This window comes from Aedes albopictus, chromosome 3 (assembly GCF_035046485.1).
Source record: "Aedes albopictus strain Foshan chromosome 3, AalbF5, whole genome shotgun sequence".
NCBI classification, from domain to species: domain Eukaryota; kingdom Metazoa; phylum Arthropoda; class Insecta; order Diptera; family Culicidae; genus Aedes; species Aedes albopictus.
In genome coordinates this window covers 163149808-163170176 of record NC_085138.1, presented here as the reverse complement: position 1 = coordinate 163170176, position 20369 = coordinate 163149808, and the positions used below count along the sequence as shown (strand labels likewise).

Sequence of the window (20369 nt, the reverse complement as noted above, 5' to 3'; positions counted from 1 at the left end):
GTTAGTAAATTGCGAAACTTTTATTTGAGGTGTTTGAATAAAACGTGAATTTGAAGAGTTACAATTAAAAAAAAACATTAATGTATAGATAATTACATTTTCTAAGTCATTCCATCGATATTCCTTAAACATTCTCCTGAGATTTTTGACCTGTTTCCAAGGTAAGATTTATCATATTACTTACATTTTCTTACACAACCTTTAGCGGAAGTTTATTATTAGCAAACTCTTAAAGACAAGCTCGTTATAATCCCAAGATGGCTGCCAAAATGACCTACTTTTGAACCTACTCACGATTTTAAGCGCACAAATCTCTGAAACACTACACCGATGCACCGGATCTGCTTATTTTAAGCTTATCTTGCAAGTGAGCAAAAACAAAATTGCATTGTAGTTGGAAGTTGACTTCTTGAGATTTCTGCATTTGAGGTGCTGATGCTATGTTGTACTGGGATTCTAAGGCGTTTGTCCATATTATCTTTGAGACAGAAGTTCTTCGGGGATTTCAATCGGCATTTAACTCAGGCATTTCTTCTTTTTTCCTCGCAGATTTTTGAGGCATCTCTTCTGGAATCCTCCCGGGATGTCGCTTGGAACTCTTTCCGGAATGTCTACCAGCGCTTCTCGCTGCTTTTCCTCCATATTTACTCCCACAGCTGATTTCGGGATTTTACCCGGATATCCTTGCGACGGAGTTCCTTCCGGAATTTCTCCTAAAGTTTCTCTTAGGTTTACCTCCGGAACTACTTGGAAAAAAAAATGAAAGGATTTCTTCCAGGATGTGTACCGGAATTCCATTTGATGGAAACCTTGATTATTTCAAGGGGGAAAGCAAAACGACTGTTTCAGGGGTGTACCAGGACGCTTCAGGGGAGTTTCCGAAATTATTCCAGGGCTTTGTGTAATTCATTCAGAATCTCTCAGGGGTTTACTCCATGTATATCTAGGAATATTATTTGATATTTACATATTTTTTTATGACGCATCTCAAATGAACCAAATATTTCATTTGTCACTATAAATCTTAAATGATAAGTCATTCGATAATAATTATTGCAGTGATAGAGATCCAGAGAATCCAGTGGCGTCGCATAACCTCACTTTTCACCTGTGCACCGACCCTAAAATCTGCAATTGCAGGGAATTAATGTTAAAAATCGAAATAGAAATGAGTGAAAGCAGCTATTTTCGTAATTTTCTAGTTATTATAAGCAAATTTGTTAAAAAAAAATCAAGAATTTTTACTTGGTGCACAGGTAGATGTGAGGTTAGGGAATCGCCACTGAGAGAATCCTCTATGAATTCCGTAAAGGAGCTCACCAGACGTTCTTCTAGGAATTTCTTAAGTGTTTTCTCCACAAAATCTTCCAAAAATCTTTTTACAATTTCCGTTAGAGATTCTACCAGCAATTTCTCAAGGAATCCCACCAGAGTTTCCTCTAAAAACTGCTCTGGAGATTGTTCCTAGAATTATTCGAGAGAGGAGTATCTCTAGAAATTTCTCCGTGAAGATCCCGAAAAAATCTCTTGTGGAATCTCTGGAATCATTCTTGGAAGAATCTCAAGTTTCCTGAAGAAAACTGTGGACACTGAACAAAGGTTCTAAGGAATCGCAGGAGAAATCTCCGAGTTCCTGGAAGAATCTGTGGAAAAAATCTGCAGGAGCTTCTGCATGAATTCATTAGGGAAACTACGAGGCAAAGTTTGGAAGAAAATATACGGGGAATTTCTGCAGCAATATCTGGGGGAATTATTGCAAAAATCTTCAAAGAAATTTCAGGAGGTTTTCCGCATGAAATCATAGAGAAAATTTCGTAGCACCCAGAGGAAATCCGGAAGGAATTTTAAGGGAATGTTTTGGGAAAATGTATCAAAAAACTTCTGGAGACATAAAACTTCTAAGAAAATCACTGGAGCAAACCCTGGTCGAATCCGCGCAAGAATCTCTTAAGTAAATCCTGAAGGTTTCTTCAGGGGAAACTTTTGGGAGAATCTTTGGACGAATCCTTGGATGATTCTCTGAAGCGCAAAGAGAAAATGTGGTGAAATTCTTGGAAGAATCTCTGGATGCGTTCCCCAAAGAATTTCTAAAGGACCTCCTGGAAGCATCTCTGGACGAACTCCTGAAGGATTCACCTAATGATATCTTTAAAGGAGTTTCTGAAGAGATATCTGAAGGAATGCCGGATAATCTTTGGAACAATTCCTGGCAAAACAGAATTCCTGGAATCTCTAATGGAATCCATTAGGGAATCTGTAAAATAATTCGTAGAAGAATCACTATAGAAACGCCTGGTGTGGTCTGTGCAAGCAGTTCTAGATGAATCTTCGAAGGAATTCATGGAATAATACGTGGAGAAATTCTTAGAGACAGCTCTGGAGTTTCTTATTAAATCTTTTAAGAAACTTCTAGAGGATCTTCAGGTGAAATTTTCAGAATAATTCCTACAGAATCGCTTTAAGACATTCCCAATGGAATCAATCAAGCATAGGCTACAGAAATTTTTCAAGGATTCTTTGGCATAGTTTCTAATGGAATCCCTGGAAGATTTTTGATGAAAACTCTAGAGCATTCCTGAAGAAAACTCTGAAACATTTTTGGGCGATAACTGGAATAAACTCTGAAGGAATTTTTTGAGCATTATTTGAAGGAATCTATGGAGGAAACCCTCAAGAAATCTGTAAAGAAAGTACATAAATCACAATCTTGTTTCGAGAACTCTCAATTTTATCAAACAATCTCTGTCCCCCGACATCGCCATTAGGGGATGCGTATTAATATATTCTTTGAAAATCTTCTCAAGAAAGGCATTCCTTTGTATACATTGCTCTAGATTTTACTTCAGGATTATTTACCTTACGGTAGTTCCTGAGACATTCCACTAAGATTTTCTTCAACAATTTGTGTTTGTACTGGAAGATTATTATCAAGTACGTTTTTTTTTTGAAAATAATTATTTAGAGCACTTCTTAGAGGCCGTTTGTGGACCTTTGGATTACACCTAAAGCATTATCTTCTGGAAGTCTGCTCAGTAACTTTTGGGAAAATATATCAGAAAGAATCTTTGGTGCAATAACATTTGTTGAAATTTTTTAAGACTCCCTTACACAAATAAATGCCTTGATGGTGAAAAACAAAAACATACAAAAACTTATTTCTACTTCATTTGCTGAAAAATACTTAACAAACCAATGTAACAAATGGATACCCAAGCAAAGGCGAATAACAAAACGATATCACTTTGAATTTGAATAAACGGTATTAGCGGTGTTATCATTTTGGATATCTAGGAGGAATCCCTGGAGGAATTCCTAGAGGAATTTCTAGCGGAATACGTTGATAGAGGAAATCCTCCAGGGACACCTCCAGATGTTCCTCCAGGAATTCCTCTGAGGATTCGTACAGCAATTCCTCCAAGAACTCCCACAGGGATTACTCCGAGAATTCCTCTAGGATTTTTTCCAGAGATTCCTTCAAGGATTCCTCTATAAATTCCATCAGAGATCCCTCTCAGAATTGCTTCAGATTTTAAGATTTTTCTCCAGGAATTCCTTGAGGAATTCATCCAAGTATTCCTCCAGGAATTTCTCTAAAGAATCATCCAGAGCTGTAGAAACCCATAGACGAATTTTTGGAGGAATCTCTGAGAGAATCCCTAAATCAATTCCTGGAAGAATCCGACGAGGAATCCCTTTAGGAATCCTTGAAGAAGTTCCTGGAGGAATCGTTGAAGAAATTTCTGGTGAAATAATTGTAGGGATCCCTGGAAGTATTTCTGGAGAAATCTGAAACAATCTCTGAAGTAATTCCTGGAGGAATTCCTCGATGAATCCCTGATTCCTGGAAGAATCTGTGGAGGAGTAGCTGAATTTTTGGAGGAATCTCTGCAAGAATCCCTGGAGGAATCCCTAAAGGAATTCCTGGAGGACTTTTTAGAAGAATTCCTGGAGGAATCTCTTTAGAAGTTCTTGGGGAATTCCTGTAATATCTCTGGAGGAATCTTTGAGTGCACTACTTGACGAATACCTGGTGGAATCCCCAGAGGCACTTCTGAAAAAAATTCTGGAGGAATTTCAAGAGGAATTCCGGGAGGACTATCTGATAGAATCTCTGTAGGAATTCTTGGAGTAATTTCTGCAGGAATCTCTAAGGGAATTATTGAAAGAATTTCTGGATTATTCCTGGAAAAATCTCTGGAAGAATTCCTGGGTGAATCCCCGAAGGAGCTCCTGGAAGAATCCCTAGAAGCATTCCTGGATGAATTCCTGCGGAAACTCTAGAAGTTATTCCTGGAGCAATCCCCGTAGAAAGTTTTGGATGAATTTTTGGGGAATTCTAAGAGGAATTCCTGTAGGAATTCTGAAGGAATCTCTGGGAAAATTCCTTGAGGAATTGCTGAAGGAACTCTTAGAGGAATCCTTGGAGGAATTCGTAGTGTAACTTCTGGAAGAACTCCTATAGGAAGTTATGGAAGAATCTCTGGGGGAATGAGAGGGATTCTGCAGGAACTCCACTTGCTTTAGAATTTTTTTTTGAGGAATTTCCAGGAAATTCTTAAAAGAATCACAATCACTGGAGGAATTCCTGGAGCAATCTCGGCAGGAATTTCTGGAGGAATCCTGGAGGAATTCTTTGAAGAATAATTCCTTAAGGAATATGTGGTGGAATTCCTGGAGCAATTCCTGGGACAATTTCTAGAGAAATTGGAGCAATTCTGAGAGGGATTTCTGGAGGAATCTTTGGAGGAATTCATGAAGGAATTCCTTGAGGAAGGCCTGGAGGAAATTTTTAATGCCAAATGTGTAACTTTTTCTTAATGCAGAAGGAAGGCTAATTGCAATTTCCTTCCGCATATCGGATAAATTGCCCCTAGAAACCCCATGTTCTTGACATCTTCCAATACCAAATATCTGGTTCTTACCGAAAATATAACGAAAGTAAAAGTTTTTGGTCCAATGGAACAAAAAAGTTGCAATTAGTAATTTATCATCAGTCTCAAATGTCGTGCACGTGATCTCCCGAAAGCAAGATTGATTTCATATCACATTTGCTACCCTTTCTTCTGGGAAGATAATACTGGACATTTACACAGCATAACAGTCGTTAATCAACTGCATCATTGATTATCACCCACCACATGCCTTCATTAGCACATCCATCTCAGAACCTAGCTTAGTTCACATATCACATCTCTCTGACGGACGACCAACAACGTTTAGTCCGGTGAAGATATTTCACTCAAGTGTTTCTTCGTTTGTTGAAAGCAGTTATAGGTCACGCTCTGGGTAAACAGTTCGCGCTCAAATCGAATTAGCGATCGAAAGCTAGAAAAGAAAATTGGAAATTAAGCTCTATAGCAGAGCTGGGAGTCGCAGTTTGTTTGCAGTTGTCATTTTAAGGTGAAAATCGTCGGGACACGCGGTGGCGAAGTGCTGCTCTATTTGACGCCGGTGCACTGTGCACTACATTCAGATTTGTTGACCGGCGTTTTTTTGTTGTTTTGTTGATGCGCTTCAGTGAGTTTTTCCCACATACACAACACCACGTGCTGTTAGAGTGGGCGGAGAAGGTGGACTGCTGAGTGCAGCCCACTACCTACAGCACTAAACGGTGTTTTGTGGTAGAACAATGCCAACGACGGAAATTGCCTAACTCGCAGTAGTGGCAATCCATAGAGCACGGAGACCTAGGTATTCAGTGAAAGTTGTTTGCAGTAGATTACATCTATACGTTGTAGGTGGTGATTCTGCGAATGATTCATGTGGAGAGTGAGAAAGGGAAATTCCTACGTCAACGGAACAAATGAATGGGAACACGGAGTTTTCGTGTTGCAAAATGAAAACAAACGACAGCTGTTCGCAAAGGTAGGTTTCAATAGATGGCATTGTATTCAGAAGCTCGCTTTGATTGGACAAGTACGGAAGTTTTTAAAATGCAGGTCAACGTTTAGGTAAACGTTGTTTCGTGAAAAATGTCGAAAGAAGGAACACCTTATCAAAGAAAAATTTCAGATGCGTGAAAAATGGAAAGCTCTCACCAAATTTCGGCACTGGAACTGTTTAGTCTTCTTCCTGACTTCACATGAGCCAGAGTCTGTTCCAAAGCTTTGTTTTGTGGGCGATAACTGTAGAATAGGCTGCGGCTTATTTTTCAAAAGTTGTTGAAACCTGGAATTCGTAAGCTCTTTTGGATTCAAATGATACAAAAAGAGAAACCTCTGAGCTTAAGCCAAAAATTTTGAGATTTAGGGCCGATTTCTTCACCCTGGCTTAGGCGTTAAGCCAGGTTTAACTATATGGGTAAGCCTGGCTTACGCGTTAAGCCGAGGTGAAGAAATCGGCCCTTAGAGGTCGCGCAATCGCTTCAAAGTTAAATTTTCGAGTAATAAAAAAGTGTTTTCACGTCAAGCGCCATAACTTTCTCAATTTTTCAACCGATTTTTAATCTTTTTTTTATGAATTTCTCACAAATTAAATTTTCAATAAACTCGTAGAACATCATTTTTTTCCAAAATCACGCAAAATATGAGTTTTTGAAGATTTAATTCATTTTTTCCTTCCTTTCACAAAAATTTTTAACTTTAGAGTCCTATAACTTTTTAACCGTTTGACCAATTTTATTTTTGTTGCCTATCTTTGTTCTAAACAAACTTTTCATCAAAGTAGTCATTTTTATGATACTTTTCACCAAAAACTGCCAAAACATGCCTTAAAACTTGATATTTTCATGCAAAATTGGAGTTTTTGACGATTATTTGCAATTTTCTACTCCAAACCAGATACTTATTATCATATTGGAGAATTTTTTTTTCAAATTTTTTTTCTCGCATTTCGAACATGAAAAAAAATTTTTGATTCAGAACACTCCAAAAACTGAAGTTTAAGGCTTCCATATGATTATTGAGAATAGTTTTTTCACTTTGAGCCCGAAACTAAGCATGAAAACTATTAAAATTTTGCTAAAAATCTAATTTTTCCAATGAAATTCGTGTTTCTTAGGCTACAAAAATATCTACAAAAGCAAGCTAAAAAATTTAAAATTGGTCAAACGGTTAAAAAGTTATAGGACTCTAAAGTTAAAATTTTTTGTAAAAAGAAGAAAAAAAATGAATTAAATCTTCAAAAACTCATATTTTGAGTGATTTTGGAAAAAATGATATTCTACGAGTTTATTGAAGATTCAATTTGTGAGAAATTCATAAAAAAATATTGAAAATCGGTTGAAAATTGAGAAAGTTATGGCACTTGAAGTGAAAACACCTTTTTATTACTCAAAAATTCGACTTTGAAGCGATTGCGCGACCTCTAAATCTCAAAATTTTTGGCCTAAACTCAGAGGTTTCTCTTTTTGTGCCATTTGAATCCAAAAGAGCTTACGAATTCCAGGTTTCAACAACTTTTGAAAAATAAGCCGCAGCCTACTGTAGAAGTTATCGACTGAATGCATTATTGACAAATTGACCGACTCTATGCGACTATAGATAAGATTGAGTGCTAAAATTGTCATTTCGATACACATAGATTCAAACACCTACAGCTCATTTCAGGTAATACTAGTCCTACAAAAAGTCACAAAAAACCCGCTTAAACTCCAATATATAAGGTAAATGTTACACAAGTTTACAAAATAAAACGAAAGTCGTGAACTTCTATCAACGACCAAAATTTTTGAAGCACAATTTAGTGCTGATTTCGAAACCGACCTTCAAAAAATTTAAAGTAGAACAGTTTTTAAGTTTTAGCTCAATATCGAGTTTTGTAACTTTTCAAAATATGTAATTTACTAAAATTCAAATATATTGCGTTTTGTTCAACGAATTTTAAATCTTTTTCCATAAATTGAAAGCTGAATACAACACCATTCGATCATCTGAATACAGGTTTTGCGTCAGATTGATGAAATTCAAGATATTGGCGAGTTTTAGGGACGATCTTCTTAAATTTTAGCAAAATTCCCAATATTTTTTGAAGAAATGTATTTTTTTCAATAAGAAAAAAACAACCTAAAAATTCTTTCTCGACGTTTATTTGACATATCATATGTAGGCGAGTTACAGTAAAAATTTCAGCTTATTCGGAGCATTGGTTACGGAGAATGAGATATTTGAAGTGAGCGACTTTGCTTAAAAATAGAACAAAAATCGATTTCAAATCACCAACCTTGTATGGAAAGTCGAAAAAATTTCCGCTCTACTGTAATTTTTTTCCTTCGCGTTTTCGAACTCAGGGCATGATTCTACACCAAAAATGATCATCAGCTTACCGAGTTCAAAAATGCTGTAAACTAGTGTTATCGACTACCTTTGAAAAATTCTAATTGATATTCATCATGAATATCTGTTGGCATTTTTCGAAGATAGTCGATGATATTGATTGACCTTAAATATTAAAGTAAGAGCACAAGTTTTTCATGTACCTTCCGTATTTTCAAATTCAGCTTCTGAAATGAGCTGTAGGTAATCGAATTTCCTCCAAGAATAACTTAAAAAAAATCACTCCACATTTTCCACTGATAATTTGACTAGAAGTTGCACTAAAAGTTCTTCCAAGAGTACGTTTGGATTTCCTTCGGTAATTCCTTCAGTATTTATCTTGGAAATTCTTCTGGTTAATCTTTTGGGATTGTTTGTCAAATCTTTGCGGTAATTTCTAGGAGAATTGTTTCGGCAATTCTATTGGATATTCTTTTGAGATTTTTTTGCGGCAATTATTTTAAGAACAATTTTGTCAATGTCGACAATTATTTCAACAATTTCTTTAGGAATTTCTTCAGCATCTTTTTTGACTATCCTTCTGTTATTTTCTATGGATAGAACTCCTGGAATTTATTCAGCAATTCCCTTGACACCTGATCCTTTCGAAACAGCTTTGAGAATTTATTTTACGATTTTATTGGAAAAGTGGAGTATTCAAATAATTTCATTAGAACTTCCTCCGAGAATTTATTCTGGAGTTCCGCCGAGATCTCCTGCAAGGGTTTGCCATGAATTGCTTGAGAAGTTTTTCTTGAAATTACTTAAAAACTTCCTTCCAGACATACCTTATGAAGTTTATCCGGGTATTTCTTCAAGAGGAACGCTGGAAATTCTTACATTAGTTTTTTTTTTCAAGAATACCCCTCTAGATTCCTCCGGAAGCTTCTCAACGAATTCCTTTAAGATTTCGTTCACAAATTGCTTTAGAAGTTTCTCCAGGAAATTCCTCCAAGAGGCCCTTTTTGAATAACTTCTAGTTTTTCTTTGTGAGTTTTTCAGGAATTTCGGAAGTTCGTCTGGGAATGAGTATTCCTTCTAGAGTTTCTCGTGAAAATTATTCAAGAATTCTTCAGTAGTTCCTACGAGAAGTTCATCCTGTATTCCTACGAAAAGAATTCTCGGTCGTCCGGCCATTTCTTTAAGAATTTCTCCGAAGGCTTCTCCAAAACTTCTCCAGGATTTTCTTCGAATTTTCTTTCTATAGATTCTTGATGTGCTTCTTCTGAGATTTTCTTAAAGAGTTTCCCAAGAATCCTTTCGATGTTTTTCTGTTAGTTTTTACAACAGTTTCATTGGGAATTACTTGAAGGGCTCGGAAATTCCCACACAGTTTTCTCAAAAATTCCTCCTAGAGCGTCTCATAGGGATCGTTCAGAAAATACAACAGTCTGTATCAGGTTTTCAAACACAGTTTGAATAATCTTCGGTTTCCTTAGAAAAACCTGAGATTCGTTCGTTGAAAGTTACACTTGGAGCTTTTGGAAGGAGTTCCTAAAGTTTTTATCAGCAAACCGTCGGGAATATTTTTAGCGATTCCATCTAGAGTTGCATCCAGAACTAATTCAGAAGGGTTTACATAAAAAAGCAGCGATTCTTGGATAAATAGTGAAACTCGTATTATTTTCGACAGCTTTGCTCTCTTATTCACGAGATGTTTTCTAAAACCTGTTGAATACAACGTTTGCCTCAAAACTTTTTCTATCAAGCTTGCCAGGAATTCCTCTAGTTCCTGGGAATTATACAGCCAAGCTACTGGAAATTTGGCTGACAGAAACCTCTCATGACGAAAAAAAAAAACAAAACTGTCAAAAACATCCAAAATGTTCAAGGAATTTTTACATTATTTTACCGGTAATATGTATTCCATGGTGTATGTAAATCCATCCAAAATTCACTCAAGGATTGTTCAGAGCAAATGTTCATGAGGAAGTCTTTCAAGAATTTCTTCATACTTCAATGAGTTTTCCCAAAAATACCAGTAGATTTCTTCTAATGATATTCACGAAAGATTCCTACTGCAAGAAATTATCTAAAATTCTTTTGTTATTTCAGGAACGTTGACCATCTCAACAAAATTTGTAAAAAAATACTCACGAGAGCTTTCTGAGTATTTTCCTCGTTATAGTAGAAATTTTAAAACGAGCCACCTGGTAAAAAATCAGAAGGAATCTTAGTTGAAAATACTGGAGGAATCTCACAAGTACTTCTGGATGAATCCCAAGTGGATTTTCATGATGGATTCACGACAAGCTTTTGCTAGAATTCTCAAAAGTAGTACTAAAACAATTCCTGCAAGAATTTTTAAATGATTTTCTCGAAAAATTCCCGCAACTTTTGGAGAAAATGCCGGAGGAAGTTAACTCCCTGGAAAAATTTCTGAAGAATTCCTGAAAAAAATTGTGGAAGAATTCCTGGAAAATATTTCTAAAGGGTCTTTTTTATTTTTGTTTTTTTATTCTTAATCACTTAACCTAATTTACAGCTCTATTGTCCACTGGGGCACTACGTGAGCAATTTCAATTGACAGCTGCACTTACAGTTTGAACAGCGCCTAGATTCTATTCTACTTTTATCGAACTGGTTGCCTTTCTGCTGCTTTCACTTTTTTCTACTTTATACCTAGTAGAATGATGAACACAAGGATGATGATGGATGGCCGTTATTCCTTTCCAGTCCGATTGGGGGTCCATTATGAGTAGCAGTTCGTCGATGTCCAGGTATCCGGGTCCGTTTGAGCCATGGGGCTCAGAAGAGGGTCAGTGCCAGTTGCTCTCGGGGGAAAAGCAACTGACGAAAAATTGCAAGTGCCGGGGCTGGGAATCAAAAAAGGCCCAAGTAACCATGACGCTGCATATAGAGCATTAATTTCGCTTTATAGTGTATTATATGACATGCGATGTAAAGTTGTTTTGTCATATAGGTACCATTAAAGTAGGTTTAAAATCGAAAGTGGCGCTACTATTGTTGATTTGAAGCAAGCTTTACTGTGGTGATTGCTAAAGCATAAAAAATGCTTGTACCATATAGCTAATGCAATGAAATAGTATGGAATGTATACTTAAGGCATCATGTCAACAAAAGAAAAAAAGTATTTTTTCATTTTTCGGTCTATTTTTATCTTCTCATACCTGTTCCGATACTCTCACTCTGATGTTTTTTATTCTAATTCGGGAATTGAACCTAGACTGCTGAAACTGGACTGCGATGAAACTCGGACGCGCTAACGCTGTGCTACGACTACCATGCATTTCGCACCCGGAAAAATGTGCAACATAAAGTAACGTATACTCAGCTCGTGCTTTATTGATTTGTGTTTTCAGCAGCTCTAAGAAATTGTGCTAGGGTCTGAATCAGTTATCTTACTCTCCCAAATTCATTCGAAAACAAGCGATTGTAGAACAAATTGATTCCACAAACGAAGATAATATAAAGATATAAATTCTGCTCTTATTGTTTTCATACGTGCTCACTTCTACCATTTATTTTATGAAATCGGAGCACTATATGTTAGTTAAGGAAACCAATACCTCAACCCCACATAATTTTTGTTCCCTCAGCATCTGATTGTCCTTATGTCCCAACCAGAATAAAAAACAACATACACAATATAAATTTTCAGCAACATCTGAGCATGATAATCCAAGTTCTACGCAGCAATCCATGAAAATTTGGGTTTGTTTTTCTTTTCTTTTTAAATGGTTGTGTTGTTTTTAAAAAGGTTGTACAGATTTTTTTTCGAACTGATGTTTTTTTCTGTTTACAACTATGAAAGCATTAGTAAAGGCATATATAAAGTAATAAATCCTTGCATTATTGATTGCCATAAAGCTTTTAACATGGTAATGCAATGAAGCATTAAACAACGTCCCTATAGAACTATACCGAACTGTCAAAATCTCATAATGCTTCAATGCTTTCATAATGTAGATTAATCGCTTTATTACTTGACAGGTGTAGAATAAAAGTTATCTCGCATTAGCTAAACTATAATACGATTGAATTAATGTTACGATATAATGCTTGTGGTTACTTGGGGGGTCTTTTGAAGATTTTCTGGAGGAACTGTTGGAAAAATTCCTGCAGAAAATTTCGAATGAATTTATGTAAGTAGTTCCGAAACAATTCCTGGAGAAACTACTGTAAGAATTCCCAGAGAATCTTCCGCGAGAGTTTACAATTAAACCTTGGGGAAAACATCCCCAAACTTTCATAAAAATTTCCAAAGGAATTCAAACAATAATCTTCGGATGAATTTCTGGAAGGACTCACGTAGGAACTTATGCAAACTCCTAGAGAACTCTTTGGGAAACATCTGAAAAAAAAAAACTCACAACAGAACTTTCGGCAGAATTTCTGGAGTAGACGATTTTTTGGAAGAATTTTCAGCGAAATTTCTAAAAGAACTTCTGCTGTAAAAATTTCGAAAGGAGCTTGTGAAAGAGGTTGCAAAGTAACTTGTTCGAAAGTTCTCAGAGCAACTTCTAGAACTCCCGTAGGAACATTTGGAAGGGTCCCCGAAACAAATTCCGGCAAAATTTCCACTGGCATGTCCTGAATAATTTCCAGTGGAGCTTCTACTGGAATTTTTGGATGAATTCCAAGAAGTATTTCCGGAAGAATTTCTAAAGGAATTCTAGTGAAACTCGTGAGAAAATTTAAGGAGGAAGTGGGTTTCCTTGAGGAATTTCCGAGAAGCAAGAATTGTCAGAAAAAGTACTGGAGGAACTCCTGCAAGGATTCAAAAGGATTTTTTACAGAAAAATCCCGAAGCAACTTTTGAAGGAAATACCGAATGATTTTTTAAATAAAAAAAATCGAGAGGAGTTTCCAGATGAAATTCCCGGAGATATCCCGGAGGAATTTCAGGAGGAATTCAAGAGTTTCCAGATGTTTTTGTACAAGAGTTAGCGGAGCAACTTTCGAAAGACTTTCCTGAAAAACTCAATGAGGAATTCCCGGAAAACATTTCTAAAGGGTCCTTTGAAAATTTTCTAGAGGAATTCAGGAGCAATTCCTATGGAAACTTTCGAATGGAGTTCTGAAGGTACGTCCGTAAGAATTCTTAAAGAACCTTACGTGAGAACTTACAAAGAAACTTTGAGAAGATTTCCGGAGTAACTTCCTGAAGAATCTCCGAAGAAATATTGGAAGAATCATTAGAGGTATTTCTGGAAGAGTTTCAGGAATTATTCGCGAAAAAAATATCTTAAAAAAACTCACAGTACAACTTCCAGAGTAACTTCCGAACGAATGCCTGAATTAGAAGTACATGATGAATTTACGGAAAACTCTCAATGTAGCTTAAAAAAATCTGGAAGAATTTTCTAAGCAACTTTTGAAAAAGATTACAAATGAACTTCTACAAAAGAGCCCAAAGGAATTTAGGCTTAGCTTAGACTGACTGCACATATCTATGGTTGCTACTCCGTGTTTGACCCGAACCAATGACAGTTGTACAATGAATCAACTGAATAATTGACTGGGTGTGGTCAACATTCTTATTGTGCACGCTTCAGAGGTTCTCTTTAAAGGTACAATAATGGCGCCAGCCACGTCCTTGCAGTCAGGTTGGGAGAGGGAAGGAATGTTAGTAACAACCTTTGTTATGTGAAAGTTGGCGTTACCGCACGTCTCCACTAAAAGCTGCAGGAAGGAGTTCTTGTTCGTAGGGAAGGTATCGTTGGGTCAAGATTCACTTTGATAAGTAATATTACCTTACTACAAAAGTGCTCAAAGGACTTTTCAGATAAACTCCCGCAAGAATATCCGCTGGAATGTCTTGAAGAAATTCCCGAAAGAACTCCTAGAAGAATACTCAGTGAAATTTATGAAGAAAATTCCCAGAACTTTGGAAGCATTCCCAATGGAAACTGTGAAGGAATTCGATTTATTTCAGAGGACATATTCTTCCACTTTCAAAAATAGTTGACGAAACAAGCGTAATTTAAAAATCCGATCAAACACCGGTGGACCTGAGTGGAATGGGGTCTATTTTTGACGTTCTATATTTTTAGAACTCTTATATATTTGGACTAAAAGAATGGATCACCGCTGAAAACGATCTGTATAGGTAGAAATAAGAATAAATACTATTTTTGCATGAAAATAGTGCCTTTATCGTGTACTTTATACTTATTCAAATTCTAGAAGTTGTGTGGTTCTAGAAGTTGTGTGGTAATGCCTGTTTTCAGATGAGTGTTCTATACGCACTTCCACAGTTATTAACTGAGAGATTTCTCTGCCACCTGACTATGACCATTTTGCATGTGTATCGTGAGGCAAGTACGAAGATACTCTATTCCCAAGTAAGTTAAGGAATTTTCCTTACGACAAGTTCCTGGACCGACTGGGAATCGAACCCGTCACCCTCAGCATGGTCTTGCTGAATATCCACGCGTTTACCGCTTCTACTATATGCCTCCCTATATAATAGTATTACTTCATCGAGAACCAACATGAAGTTGCTATGTTGCCCGATTGTGGTCAACATCCATTAAATTATGTAAGCTTCATGTAATCCGGTCAGTCAGGAGCACAGATACACTCATAAACGGGCAGTCAAAATATTTAGGAGCGGTTTATGACGTCGCACTCTGCACTGATGAATGAGAGTTTGGTGTCACCATGTGTTGTGCTGAGCTTTGCAAACGTTCCGTGAAAGTGAAAGGAACCGCCCTACCATCACCATTCGGAGGTTGAAAGCACGACTTTTACGTCTATTGCTGCAGGGCTGCCATAAACTAAACCCAGCCCGAGCCCACATGGTGGTAGTGATCTTGAAAGCATTGTGTGTTTGAGATCACTGGTTACGAATTAATGGTACGCAGACACAGCAACAGCACGCTATGTGACCAAAATCAAAAGTGCTTCATTAGCGTTTCGGCTGCTGCTGATTCGTGGTATTTATTTTATCGCAAAATAATTGCACTTTACGGCTGGCTGGCCGAATGAAGAAGGAAAGCAAACTTCTAAAAATGCGAACACTGCTACCCCCGGTTGGTCATTGATATGGGTTTGAATTTAAATGTTGTATCAGATCGTTTATCTTATGGTGATTATTCAGATACCGAGCATCGCCCGGGCAGTGACTCAATAGATTCCTACGTGCAAGTGAACAAGCAAACACCGTTTGGATTGTACTCTGAATTCGACATATTTACGATTTCACATTCGTACGATAAGTTCATGTTATAATTCTCTGCATAGATTTTATGGTTATCATTAAAACCGGTTAGAGAAATGAAAAAATACTACTATGACACAATTAAGTTTCAGAATATATTACTCCTAAACAATCTAATTTTAAGTTCGTGTTATGTATTTTATATTATAATACTTGTAATAAATTACTACCGTCGATGGGGGTGACAATGGGTCTGGGGGGTGAGATTGGGTCAAAACGAAGAAACATAAAATTTAAAATAGCTCATCAACTATGGCTAATCTATATTGAAAACTTTATATTATTTTAAAGAGGAGATGTTTTTACACGTCATGATGCAGAATAAGATGTTTAGCAATAATCGTTTTTTGTTCAAATTGTGTCTAAACTTATATGATGAAACTACTAGTAAATCACTCTGAAAAAATTTCTCCTTCGCAATGTTTCACACAAGCACCTTACCATAAATTTTCTTATAACTAGTTAGCTGTAGGTATTACCTGGTTGATGCAACGAAAAAAGTAAGCTGTCAATGCACTTTTTATACAAAAATTCAATATTTTCGACCCTATGTCTAAATATTAAAAATGGGGGTGAGATTGGGTCAAGTAAGTTATCGAGTGCACAAAACCTTAACTAAAAATTCAACTTGTTATTCAGTCCCCATTTGATGTTAGAGTGGTGCCATGTTTACCGTATCTTCATAAAAGTACGCTTTTTTTTTTCGAAAATATGTCGCAGAAGTGTCAAGCGAGTGTGTTCATACGTTTAGTGCCTAAAATCATTTATAACAATAAACATGGACATGGACAGCTCCTCTAATCATCATCTAACGTTTAGTGTACTGAAATATCGTAAGCTCACAAAATAGACTTAAAAACGTTCTTCTTCTTCACTCATTTTTGAAATTTTAAGGAAATATCCTGAAACTACCAGACAGTAATGGGATTTAGGAAATACAGGGGCTATAAAACCGGTAACATAGTACAATGTCGGAAAGGGAATGAACGTCGAATTTTGGTTTGGTTAAACATTTCTCATGCAATCTTTCAATGCGTCCCTCCCTCATTGTAATCCCCCCTCCTCTCTTGGAGGTTGAAACTTTAAATGAGAATGATTATGGTGGCTTAAAATGGCGACACAACATACAAGCGTTATTTTATCAAATTTCAAGAAATTTTTCGGTTGTATTAGCCCTTTTAGGTGGATTTATCATCTTTTAAAATTACCTAAGTTTTTATTCGTCACGGTTACATTGTATTTCAAATAGATTTACTAGATGTGATCAATAAAATTAACTTATATTTTTAGATAGGTGACTTTGAATATTTTGACCCATTCTCACCCCCTCTAAGTGGTGAGATTGGGTCAATTTTCAATCATTTGTAGTTAAGTAAGTAATTCATATAATGTGATACTTTTTTGCTAAACTATGATTACCACATAGAAGAGTATGTGTACCAAATAAAAAGTTATATCGACTTCAATTGCATTTGTTATTTAACAAACAATTTTTGAGTATCCTGTTTTGACCCATTCTCACCCCCAACGACGGTACTGAAAATGACGTCCTCAGTACGTGAAATTGAACACTTGTGTAGTTATTACACTAAGGTCTTTTTTTACACGGGTAGTTTTTCTGCTTTAACTCGGTCAATTTTGAACTTACCTATCTGATTTTCCGTACACAGGTAGTACTAACCGTGTCTACCTATGTACAAATTTTCATGTGAATTGGCTCAAAATTGACCGAGTTAAGGCAGAAAAACTACCCGTGTAAAAAAAGATCTTAGTATAGTTATAATAAAATAATTTGGCAGTATTAAAACTTGCAAAATCCATTCATAATACAATCATATTTATTAGTTGAAACTAAGTTGATTTCATGTAATGTAACTTGGAGACTACACTTATATTACATACCATATGCAGATGTTGAGATTACGCTCATTTTAAGTGATATAACTAACTTTCATAACCAATTATGAAAAAAAAAAACAAATGTCAAGCAAAAACCTGTCAGAAAAAAATAAACAGCTTGTTTTTATTGATATACATTTTTTTAGCCTGAATTTTTATCGATGGCTTCGATGGCATTTCAAAACTAATCAGATAACTTATTCAGAAATGGGTGTTACTCAGTAATGACAGTGATGTTTTGCATGCGATTAAAAATTTATCGTGAAACCACCGTTTTTACTCACCCATAAATTCAGCGCCTGTGATTTGAATTGATAACGCCACTTATATCAACCAAATAATACCTCTTTGTGAGGATGGATTGTAAACCTTCCTGAAAAAGCAATATGGCAGCTGATCTGAAATAGTTACAGTACCGTTCAAAGTGTTATAAACTGTTCTAATCACAATTTTAATTTGATGTGCTACCCAAGTTGAGAAGATAATTACTAATATTGCCTTCAATAAAATTCCATTATTCCATTATTAACATTAAGTTTGCACATCCTGTTTTAACGCAATAGCTGCGTCCGCCTTAAATCAAAACCGTGTTAATGTTTGTGAACGGTACTGTAACGTGAATAATTTTACTGAAGGATTTATCTATGTCATTATACTTTAATTAGAAATTAAGTTGAAATAACGTTCAAAATGCGTTATGACAGCAATCCATCGAAAAATTGTAGTTGTGCGTTACATGTACATTTATAATATGTCTAAAAAACATTTCTACAACATACGCACATAAAAATACGAACTTTTGATTTGGGACCATCATTACTATAACTATACATTACTATACATACATTATCTATACTATAACTTATTCTTTGGTGAGGCTAGGTCTGTCAAATGTCAAAGAATTATTGTTAAGAATTGTGTTGTTTACTTTTTTGTCAAAAATTTCGTCGGTTTTTTTTTAAATAGTTTTTGTGGGCTTTCTTGTACATGTTACATGATCGGTGACGATTTTCTTGAACAACGCTTTCGGAATAATCAAAGAATACTTCACAAATGAATGCAAAGTAAGATAAACGGTAAGTGAAATGGGTTAGCATCATATGGACGCCCAGAATGGAGATAGAGCAGCTGGATGCTGACGAATTTACGGAATTCGGTGGATGTAGATGTGCACTACAGGGCGATGTCACTGCCAGTTCTTCATTTGGTGTCATTTCAAGGGAAAACAATATCAATATTTATCACATTCGAAGCCAAATAGTTTACTGTGGTGCGATGGTTTCATGATGATGCGGATGAATAGCACTGTCTTTCTGGTCTTTTGGAACAGCGAGCTGAGCGTACCGAAAGTTGTGTTTGTTGAATGTCAGAAGAGAAACTTGTTGTTTTGTATTTTGATGTTCTAATAATGTTATATTATAGTATGATTATCACATGTTATAACATGATGAAACTGATGAGCGAAGAACATTTATTTTGTATTGTTTGTAAATCATAAACATAATTAGAGCTTAAAAATAACACAAGATGTATTCTAAAACTCATTTATGACATTTAAAAAACATCTTAAGTAGCGTTGATTTTAAAAGATGTTTTCTGTGTTACTTGGGATATCACCTTTTTAACACTTTAATGCGCCTCCAACGGTTCATCACGAACCGGCTGCTGCAGATGGAGTATGGATGATCATATGCGTCAGACATGCTCGATAAACACGGAGGAACCGCCGGGGCTCATTAGAGTCTATTCCCAAGCAATAGTTCTAAGTCGGTTGGATTTGAGATGGTTTTGATGATCGTTACAAATCCTAATAAAAGTAAAAGGTAAAAGGTTTTGGAACCTTTTACAGCCAGCTGACTTCAAAATGTTGTTTGGGCTCTATTTCCCACGTTTCTCGGTTGAGTTTGATTAGTAATTTATTAATGTCATAGTCGCTTTTTAGAATTTTTATGTTAGTTGGTCATATTTTCTTTAAATAAAGCAATTAAAATCGACCGAAGAATTAATGGGAAGGAGATTTGCAACACTTAATTGTGCTGATAGATTCGAAGCTAACGTGCGAACACTTAAACGCATTATTGACGTCAATGCGTTCGACGTGACATTTTGGACAAAAACTGATTGCTTTTTATTAACTGAACAACGTTACTTGTGTATGACTAGGTTGACATTTCTAGGCTACGCTTGAGAAAATTACATGCTTTATCTAGGTAGGAGCGATAGGACACTTGAACGAATTTGTATATTTTTCATAGTATTTGTAGGGAGATGAATACATAATAGTTGACAAGCAATCTTTATTATTTTAAAATTTTATTGCAAACAACTGACTGGCGTATTTTTGTTTATCTCTGAGATGGTATTATGACACCAACAGAAATTCAGTTGCATGTTTCTGTGGGTTTTGGACCGATGACAATTTAAGGACACAAGAGTTGAACACAGAGAAGTAGAAAACGATTAGCGAAATCAAGAAAACAATTTGACACAGGATCGACTATATTTTAACATACGGCGTTCGATTGATTCAATGAAAAAAAAAAACAAACATACGACAACTGACCTAACGAGGAGAAATACATATTGAACCATACCACAAAATCAAAAAAGAAGACAAACACAAACCGTGTGACCATAACACTACATAGGCAAATCCTGAATGACTGACCAATTGAAAACTTTCCAATCTTCTACCGTAACTTTTTGAGTCAGTTGCAACAGTGTCTTAATGGATATCATTTTCCGCGTACGGCTCAAACTGCTTCTGAAAGATTACGTACTCTTTTCTATCTTCGGGTCTAGTGTAGAGGTTTCAACTCTATTCAGAGTGCAGCTAGAAACCTAGCAAAAAAAAGGAACTGTACAATATTAAATTGAAGAAATTTTACATATAAATAGAAGTGAATGCTGTCTGTTTGTTTGGCTGAGGCTTTGCCACCCGGATTGTTTTTGCGAGTGAATATGTATTTCGATGCATCAAATTTTGTCGTTAACAAGCGCATGTCGCCGAAGAAAAGAAAAATGAAGAAAGT

At 36.0% G+C, this 20369-nt stretch overlaps 1 protein-coding gene and 1 long non-coding RNA gene across 2 annotated transcripts in view; one reads left to right on the top strand and one right to left on the bottom strand.

Moving 5' to 3' along the window:
* LOC134284015 (carboxypeptidase D-like) overlaps positions 1 to 20369 on the bottom strand; it is a gene marked incomplete at its 3' end in the record, with an annotated part of 52671 nt that overhangs the window by 23823 nt on the left and 8479 nt on the right.
* The window catches only part of LOC134291495 (uncharacterized), a 38240-nt gene that overhangs the window by 11333 nt on the left and 6538 nt on the right, over positions 1 to 20369 (top strand). Inside the window, exon 1 of the long non-coding RNA XR_009999116.1 lies at positions 1 to 20369. This exon is cut by the window's left edge and continues 11333 nt beyond it. This is a non-coding gene — a long non-coding RNA (uncharacterized LOC134291495).